Source organism: Aythya marila, assembly GCF_965140915.1.
Source record: "Aythya marila genome assembly, chromosome: 2".
NCBI classification, from domain to species: Eukaryota; Metazoa; Chordata; class Aves; order Anseriformes; family Anatidae; genus Aythya; species Aythya marila.
Genome location: NC_139043.1, coordinates 55,072,217 through 55,082,312, shown reverse-complemented (window position 1 = coordinate 55,082,312; position 10,096 = coordinate 55,072,217).

Sequence of the window (10,096 nt, the reverse complement as noted above, 5' to 3'; positions counted from 1 at the left end):
AGATGCATATATATTTCCTTACATAGAGCAAGGATCCAACCAATATGAAAGTTTATGCCAATTAAGGCTCCCCCCCCCAAAAAAAAAAAAAAAAAGTAAAATAAATCCCTGGTAAAGAGCAAGAACACAGCTAGGTGAATGCATGAAAGAGCATAAATCTAGATCTGTATCAGCTTCTGATATTTCCTAAATGTAAGGTTTGTTTTACTCAAGTCTGTCCAAAGATTTTGCCATGCTATGGATTACTGAAATTAATATTCCTCTTTTCCAGAAATGTAAAGAACACTAAATACACGAGTAAACACTGTTAAAAATAAAAATAAAATAAAAATTAAAGAGTGCAGCTTAGTCCCTTTGTTTACAGAGATCTTAATACAGTAAATTCTGCATTTAAAAACAAAACAAAACAAAACATGTTACTCATCTAATTTTGCCTTCCCAAATATCTCTGCTCACATTCTCGTAGTGAATATTGTACTATAGTTTTAGCCTCTGAATGTCTATTGATTTTAAAGTAAAATCTGAAACCAAAGGATCTGATTCTAGACTGAGATCTGAGTCTTTAGGACTGTAACCAATATAATGAAAAAATTTACTTGAAAGACAATGTATATAAGCGTGATAATGCTTTTATGCTTTATGCTTTTTTAATGCAATTATACTGCTGCTCACTTTGTAAAAGAGCCAGATTTATCTGCACTCTGAGGAAGGATCAAAATTCATATATCTTTCAAATCAAATTACCCGAATATGTGAGCAGCAGCACAACATGCATGGAGAAATTACAGTAACTCTCTTATTGGTACTTAGTTAGTAGGTTCTATTGCATTAAAAAAGTAACTACTACTACTACTACTATTTCTTTTTTTTCCTCCATTAACATGTGCAATTAAAACAAAATATGTTATACAATTATATTTTTATAAATTATGAATGTATAACTAATATTATATATATTTTAATATAAATATATTCTATTTTAAAGAGATCTGTGTGATTTATTAGCTGAAGAAATTAAAGAAATAAGTAAAAAGTATCTGTATGACTCCAAAGTTGCAGACACTGAAAGCTTAAGTAGAATGTCTGATTTCTGTTAACTCAACATGAAAAGATGATTGTGGAAATAAATAATCTCTGTGTCAATGAAAACACTTTAATCCCAGTAAACATGTATTGATGAGTTAATGTTTTTTTTTTTTTTTTGTTAACAATTAGAAATATTTTATACTTCTGTAAAGAACATTAAAATTTTTCCAATAACAGTTTGGGTGTCGACTTGGACAATACATTGTGAAACAATTAATGGATAGAATGGAAGGATCTAATAAAATCTATTGCAAGGTTTACAGAACATGATGCAAATTATAAAGTCATGCTAAAAAAAAAGAAAAAAAAAGAAAAAAAAAAAAAAGACAAAAAAAAGATTGAGACCTGCTTCTCCCAGACTGATATATTAAAAATAAAATAAAATAATAAAATAAAAAAATAAAATAAAATAAAATAAAATAAAATAAAATAAAATAAAATAAAATAAAATAGGAATCAGGAGAAAACAAATGTGTTCACAGCATGTTTTGTATAAAGTAGTGTTCAGTAGACATCTCAAGATCTACCTCTAAATCCCTCCTCAGATAGTGTTTTGAAGAGCTAATACATTAATTTCTGTGCACTGAATATCTTCATATTCCTGAAGAACATTGCTCTAAAACAATATGCAGTGTGGGAAACTTGTGATGATATAGGGCTGTAACAATTAAGAACAAAAAAAACCAAAAACACGAATAAACAAAAACCAGCCAAACAAACAAAAACAACAGTATTTCAGGTAAAATGTTTGACATAAAAAATAATAATGCATAATGCGAATATCAACTTTCCTTAGGTGTTTTCTGCATACATCTTTACACAGTTGTCTGTGGTCCATCCTTCTGAAAATTCTGCAAAATTCTACCTAGTAAGTCATTGCAGTAATACAAGTGTGGGGCTTTTTTCATTTCTATCTTTTAACTTATTTTATTTTCTTAAGAAAACAAACAACACAATAATAAAAGCAACTTACATGAATTCTAGTTCTTTATTTCTTTGCTGTAAAGTCTCTTTGCAGAGTCCTGTGCCCTCCCACTGAAAAAGTTTGGGTTTTGTTTGTTTGCTTCACCATCTGCATGCAAGTTGACTTTTTGAAGACAGGCAGTTGAAACAAAGGTGAGAAGGTTGCTCAGTACTTGAAAGTCAAGTTACCTTTACCTCACTCTAAGCTCTCAAATATAGAAGTTCTGATTTCATTGGGTTAGAGGTGAGATAACTACAGTTTCAAACTATGCTTTGCATTCTGCAATGTAAGTGTATAGTGTTTGTATTTAACGTAATGTAAATACTAATTTTCTCCCAATGTGCTTTGTGGTAAGAAATGAGAGTTGCTCTCATTTGCTCTTAGTGGAGTAACAGGGAGACTATCTGGCTGATGACACAAGGTACTTTCTAAAGCTCTCATCTGGATGTTAAGTGTGCAGATCAATATCACACCACTTTCGCGACTGGAAGTTCTAGGAGAAGTGTGATCACAAGTAGAGAAGTGTATCCTTCGTCAGTCTTCTTACACTGTGTTCTTATGAACAGCCAAAAAGTTGCACTTCTGGATCTGATCCTTCCCAGTCCTTCACTACCCTTTCTGTTCAACACAAATACTTTTGAATCCAATTATGGAGATACTCTCTAGTCTAGAGAATTCAAAGGAGAAGAACTTTCCTTTTGGAACTCAGCATGTGACTACCTTAATATCTTCTTTTGAAGAGATAAATCTTCATTTTAGCTCAACTGCTTCAAACAAAGCCAGTTGAATATTAGCTCCACTATTGCCTTTTTCCATTCTCAATGGAAACTGCAGTCCTGCAATCTTTTAGCTTCTATAAATATACCAGTCAGGTTTTAAGATGCTTTTAAAATATTGCTGGCATTAGTAGCATGTTAGAAGATGGAAAATGGAAAAAATAACAGTTTTTACTAATGTCTGTCTCTCTGTCTGTCTCTCTCTCACCCCCTTCCTTTGTTGGCAGTTCTTTCCCTTACTCTTTTTGTGTCCTTCTCTTCATTTTGTTTCACAGAATAGCTGAAAGACTATGACAAGTTTCATATGTATTTCATACCAGAACTTGCAGTTCTCACGGGATGTCTGTTTTTTTTTTTTTTTTTTTTTTTTTTTTTAATTTAAAACTTGCAGCAAAATGATCATCATGACTGGCAGCTGGAAATATAGGCAGTCTTTGTGCAAGTGGAGGTAGCATGATTACACCATGCAATACAGAACACTGTAAATCATAGAATGGCCTGGGTTGGAAGGGACTTCAGATACCATCAAAATACAACCCCCCTGGTATAGGCAGGGACACCACACACCACATCAGGTTGCTCAGGGCCTCATCTAACCTGGTCTTGAACACCTCCAGGGATGGGGCATCCACAACCTCTCTGGGCAACCTGTTCCAATGCCTCACCACCCTCTGAGTGAAGAATTTCCTCCTAACCTCTAATCTAAATCTCCCCTCTTTCAGTTTAAAACCATTTTCCTTCATCCTGTCAGTATCTGATTGAGAAAAAAAAGTTTCTCTCCATCTTTTTTATAAGTCCCCTTCAAGTACTGAAAGGTTGCAATGAGGTCACCCCAAAGCTTTCTCTTCTATAGGCTGAGCAGCCCCAACTTTCTCAGCATTTTTTCACAGGAGAGGTGATCCAGCCCTCTCTCTGATCATCTTTGTGGCCCTCATCTGAACCCATTCTAACAGCTCCACATCCTTCTTGTTCTGGGGGCCCCAGACCTGGACACAGTACTCCAAGTGGGCGCACAAAAGGGCAGAGTAGTGGGGGACAATCCCGTCGCTTGACCTGCTGACCACTCCTCTTTTGATGCAGCCCAGGATGCAGTTGGCCTACAGGGCTGCAAGCATGCAATGTCAGCTCATGTTGAGCTTTTGATCCATTAGAACCCCAACGTCTTTCTCTGCAGGGCTGCTATTAATGAGTTCTCCCAGTCTGTACTCATGTATGGGACTGCTCCTGCCCAGGTGCAGCACCTTGCTATTGAACCTTGTTAGGTTCACGTGGGCCCACTTCTCAAACTTGTCCAGGTCCTTTTGGATGGCATCCCTTCCTCCTATTGTATCAATTGCACCACTCATCTTGGTGTCATCTGTAAACTTGCTGTGATTGCACTCAATCCCACCGTCTATGTCAGTGATGAAGATATTAAACAGTACCAGGCCCAGGACAGACCCCTGAGTTACACCACTCATCACTGGAGTGCCTAGCAGAGGTCTGGAGGGTACTAAATTTTTCTTTGTCATAAATCTGTTTTACAAGAATGTTTTAGGGGATAGACCAGGATGGATCGGGCTTTGAGCAAATTGATCTCATGTAATGTATCCCGCCCAAGGCAGGAGCATTGGAACTAGATGATCTTTAAGGTCCCTTTGAATCTAAACAACTCTTTGATTCTCTAGTTGCCTAAATGCAACATTTTTTTTTCTTTTATAAATGCTTTAGTTGAGAAAAAAGGCTCTCTCTAAAATTTTTCTTCACAGAGAATACATCTATCTCCCTTCATCTTGACTTCTACATATTTTAGAACTATGTTTATGTCTACATATAAGGAGAAGTGAGAATAAACTGTCACGTATTTTCTTGAGAAAAACAAGGATGACAAAATTGCTAACTTATGTAAAACTTGATGGAAATTTTACAGCAGCTATAGCAAGCATGGTGACAAATGTCATATGAGCATTATTAAGTACCAATTTAAATTTTCTTTATATTGGTAAAATTAATTAATGCAAAAACAGTTATGCCCTGGTATTTTCCTTTGGTTTCCAAATTTCCCCAGAGTATTAAATCAAATATTGTACAGAGGTTTTGTAACACAAATAAGGACAAGTAGAATGAATCAGTTATACTCAACATATGCTGTTGTGCCCAGAGCTATTATTAAAATCAAAGCATTCAGAGGAGAAAGGCCAGTTGCATTAACCAACTGGACCACCCAAGTCACAGGCAAAAATAGAAGCAGAATTCTCTTTTTTGAATATATGCTATTCTTGCTCATGGGAATATTTAATTAGAAGGAAAAATGCAGCTGTTGATCTTCCAAACATTTCTTCTAAATGGATTGTTTCACTTCTTTTCCCCCTGGAAAGTAATATACTATCCAGAGGGGGAAAAAAAAAAAAAAAAAAAAAAAAAAGCCTTGAAATAATAATAATAATAATAATAATAATAATAATAATAATAATAATGTTCCCTGCATCTCTTATGAAGCATTTGTCATTTGTTTCAGTGTTCAAAGATACTACCAAGGGAACAGATGCCTAACTGGGTTTAGTGGAGTTTATAAATGGCCAGCCATACAGTGTGGTGAACATCCAACAAAATAGCCTTCATTTTACACTTATGCAACACACATCATTGACACAGAGAATGAATTTCTCACTTCTTGTTGTTTGTTAACACTTCTAATTAATGAATTAGGATTTCCAAGTCATCTTTTGATACATGGCTTCTGTGAAGTGTCACATTTCACTACTATCCAGGACAGACAGTGAATATCCTTCGTCAAAACTGATTATGACCGAATGCCATTAAGAGTAAAAGCTTCTCTACAAGGTACTCTCATTTTTTTTTCAGTCCATCCAGGAAGAAGACTCCTACCAGCAGATGGTGGCTGCTTCTCATTTACTGCATGGTGAAGGAAGCCCAGGGAAGTGTATAAACTACGGCTCTGTGGTGGCATTGGCCTGAGTGTCTGTGGAGGCACTGTTACCTGAGTGTCGCTGCATCATTTGACCACTGCTTAGGGAAACAGAGGATTTGGGGACGTGGGATTTTAAAGAAGGGAAAATAGTGAAGTCAGTGCACACTAGCTATGAAAAACAAAAACAACAACGACAACAAAAAACTCCATTAAGGAGGATCTTGTTGCTACTGAGATAACCTAAAACTGTCATGACCAATCTGTGCCCAGCAATGTCCTTTATGTTGACATGGCTTCTCAGTCAGGCCTCGTCCACACAGCCCACTTGCTGTGGCAGAGCCCTGAGCCATGTCACCTGGTTGGGTACTGCAGGGGTGAGGCCCAACAGCCTTACATCACCAGTGGTCCCTGGATCCCCTGCCCAGGGGCTGACCCATTGTCTTACTTCCTGACACCTGAACATAAGGAACCTTGATTAACTTGTTACACCTATTTCTGTGTCTTAAAAGAGTACCACATAATATTTTTATTTTCAGAAGCCTGATTAATAACAATTGTAAGGTACCTCTGTTCCATCCCCTTCACATTAAAGAAACCACTACAAATCAAGATGAAAGAATGGGTTATGACTCTGTAATTTAGGAGTAACCTTCAGGGCTGATGTCACTTGATGTTAGCATGTTACCAGCAATAAGACCAGGTGAGATAAATCATTGGGTTAACCTGGGAATGTTTTCATTGAATTGAAGCCAGAAAGCATCTTGAGTTAAAATGCACATTTCTACCAAAATGCAATCTATAAGTCAGTAGTACACTTAGGGTGGTATTTAACCCACTGACCTGGGAAATTTGTTTTGGCTAAAAATTAGGTTGTCCTAAATTAACCTTTTAAATTCATAGGAAATTAAATATAAGTGTTTTATTTTGCAGATGTGAGCAACAACAGTGCCTAAAGAAGTCAGTGGAATGAGTGCCATACTCTGTTTAGGTTGCATATTCTTTGGACAAGAACCTCCTTTTTTCCTTTGGGGTTTGTACAGGAAAGCCTCAGCTCATTACTTAAATTGATAATGCTTTAGATAAAACATAAGAAAAGTTATAGCAAGGCAGAGATACATGTAGTCCAGGATACTCATATCTGTTCTCTGCAGAAGAGGTGCATTTTAGAGAACACTTGTATACCTGGCCACTCTTACAGCCTTTTCCTCATGTATTCCTTCAATACACCAGACAGTTATTTTAAAAATCTGTGAGATACCTATGTAGGTGTACATATAACAAAGGTAGGTGTATAGATAACAAAATATTGGTCACAAATGATTTATTAGAAAATGTTGGTGTTATAATGTTGATTTTTTTTCACTTGCTTCATTCATTTGCTGCATAACTCTGTAAGCTTGTAAGCTTGTACATTTCCATTGTTCTGTATTGTTTTAATGTTAAATGAATTAAGGAACTACTCATTTACCAATGATGTCAACAGAAGTTTTGATCAATTGATCACTTTTGACTGTATCAAAATATTGCCAGAAAAAAAAAAAAAAAATCATTTTTAGCTGCAATCCATATATGAGAACAGCAACAGTAACTATGAAGCATGCTGCAAGCCACACGTTTGCTGAGACTGATGAACTAGGCTAAAAGCTAATGATTGCTGCTAATGTTACCAGTATGTACTGTTCATTAGGATCCCTCCAGAGACAGTTCATATCAGAGCAATGATTTCAGTAACTCCCAGGATCATATGATTAGCCTCCTCAGTCTTATTTCCACTCTCTGGGGTTAAAAAAGTGCCTGAGGAAAAAAAAAAAAAAAAAAAAAAAAAAGAAAATGGAAATATATATAGCATTGTGCTATATGTTTTTTCCTAAGTCATTTGTGGTTAATAGGGTTACTGGCTGCTGCAGTGAATCAGAATCATGCAGTGACTACTCTACCCTATATATATTCCTTTTTTTTTTGGGAGGGGGGGGGGAGAGGGGGGACTAGCATTAGACTGAAGAGGAGTCATCTAAGCAGTTGGCAATGCAATTCATAAGAAATGTACTTGGTGGTGTAAGTCATTTTTATTTCCATTAACTTTTAGTTCTGGAAGGTTCCAAAGAAACTGCAGAATCTACCTGACACAAGGAGAGTTCACTCTGACTATACCTAGTCGTGGATTTGCCCCAGCCTGCTGGATATGTTTGCCCCATTAATCACTGTTGTGCCTCAAGGCTACTTTTCCTTACTGCTTATAATATGACAACAAAGCTTGAGTGAGTCCAATTGATAATATCTCAAAAAGGTGTCATATTTTGGATCTCTCTGAGTCAATACAGAGGGCATTAAGCATGACACCTATGTTACGGACCCTTGGCAAATAATCTGAATAGGGGAGTCTACCAAATTCTATTGACTTTACAGGTCTGCACAGACTAAAGTCACGGTTATAAATATTGGAGAGTTTTGAGAAGTTTCTTCACAAACCATTAGCCAAACACAAGTGTTAGGGGATGGAGATATGCACAAAAAATTAAAATTAGCAATTAATTGTGTACCTATTATCATTATTTTAAAATAAAAATCTGAAGAAAGAAGATTTTTATCACTTACCAGATATGTAAGTAGTGGTATGAAACAGCTGCACAGCACAATGACACTGAAAAGTAAATTTATTTTCCTGGGGGATGTTTATTAGTCATTGAAATATGAGAATTAAGTGATGATACTGCTTTTGGGGATTTGGTATTCTTGAGTTCTGAGGATGCCATAGATCAGTAACCTTAGTGAAAACAAAAGTAATCAGATTTGGTGGTAACTAAAATGGTCATAATTTGCTTAAGTTTGTTCAAAATACAGTTGCTTTCAGTTTGAAGTATATTCACATTGTCAGTAGGAAAATCTCAGTTCATATTTCACCCTAAGTTTCTTTAAAACACTGATGAGAGAATTGTGACAAAATATACATCACATTTTTTAATGAAATCCAGCAGATTCTATGAGGTGTCTTGGGTTTTCAAATTATATTTTATTATTATTATTATTTATTAGACACATTTTCCCTGGTGTGTAACAAAGGAGCCAGAAAGATTAGATAGATTTAATAGGCAGGTATGAATTTTGCATCTAGTAAATTACTTATGTGAAATAGGATTATGCCGTGGTGCTTAATTGCCCTGGAATGTTATTGAGATCAAGATTTTTGTGAAAGTGAAAAATAGATTGACTTATTGTATGGAAATCAAGAATATTGATGTTACTAAAGCATGCAGTTAGTTAGTTTTGGAGACCTTATAGGTTTCTGCCTTAAAGTCTAAATCTAAGAAATGTAATACACAGAGTTTCTGTGGAGGAGCATCAGATAATTGTGTGTATGTTACTTATTCTTGACATATGACTTTTAACTTTAGTTTGGTACCTCTCAGACTCATAGCATCTGCTGAAAACTGAAAGAACAATTCAGGAAGGGAAGTACCAGCTTAGCATGACCTCATAGGAGAAAACAATAAGGCGCCATTTAGTGCAGAGAGGATTGTACTCTGAAGTGAAATTTCCCCAAGGGATCTCATTTGGCTCACCAGCCACAGCTGAGCTTCCCAGTGATTTCTGAGAGGGGAAAAGGAAAGAGAGAGAGGGGGAAGATTTCTTAGCTAGTACAGCCTCCAATACTTTTCAAAAGTAAATCTACTTGCCAGCAAAAATATCTGTCTCCTGGATACGTACAAACTTGAGCTAGCTGTGAAGTAGCTGGGAGAGTAGATACATTCCCCGTGCAGAGCTGTACACAAGCTAACAATGTAGGCCAGCTTTACCAGCTCACCTTGGAATTTGTTCCCACTTGATGAGCAGGCTACAAGTCAGTTAATTTTCAGGTAGCTTAAATAGTCTGTAGTGTAACTGAAGTGCCAGTATACTCCTGGAATGGAGATCACAGAATCACAGAATCACAGAATTTCTAGGTTGGAAGAGACCTCAAGATCATCGAGTCCAACCTCTGACCTAACGCTAAGAGTCCCCACTAAACCATATCCCTAAACTCTACATCTAAACGTCTTTTAAAGACTTCCAGGGATGGTGACTCCACCACTTCCCTGGGCAGCCCATTCCAATGCCTAACAACCCTTTCTGTAAAGAAGTTCTTCCTAACATCTAACCTAAAACTCCCCTGGCGCAACTTTAGCCCATTCCCCCTCGTCCTGTCACCAGGCACGTGGGAGAACAGACCAACCCCCACCTCGCTACAGCCTCCCTTGAGGTACCTATAGAGAGCGATAAGGTCACCCCTGAGCCTCCTCTTCTCCAGGCTGAACAAGCCCAGCTCCCTCAGCCGCTCCTCGTAGGACTTGTTCTCCAGGCCCCTCACCAGCTTCGTCGCCC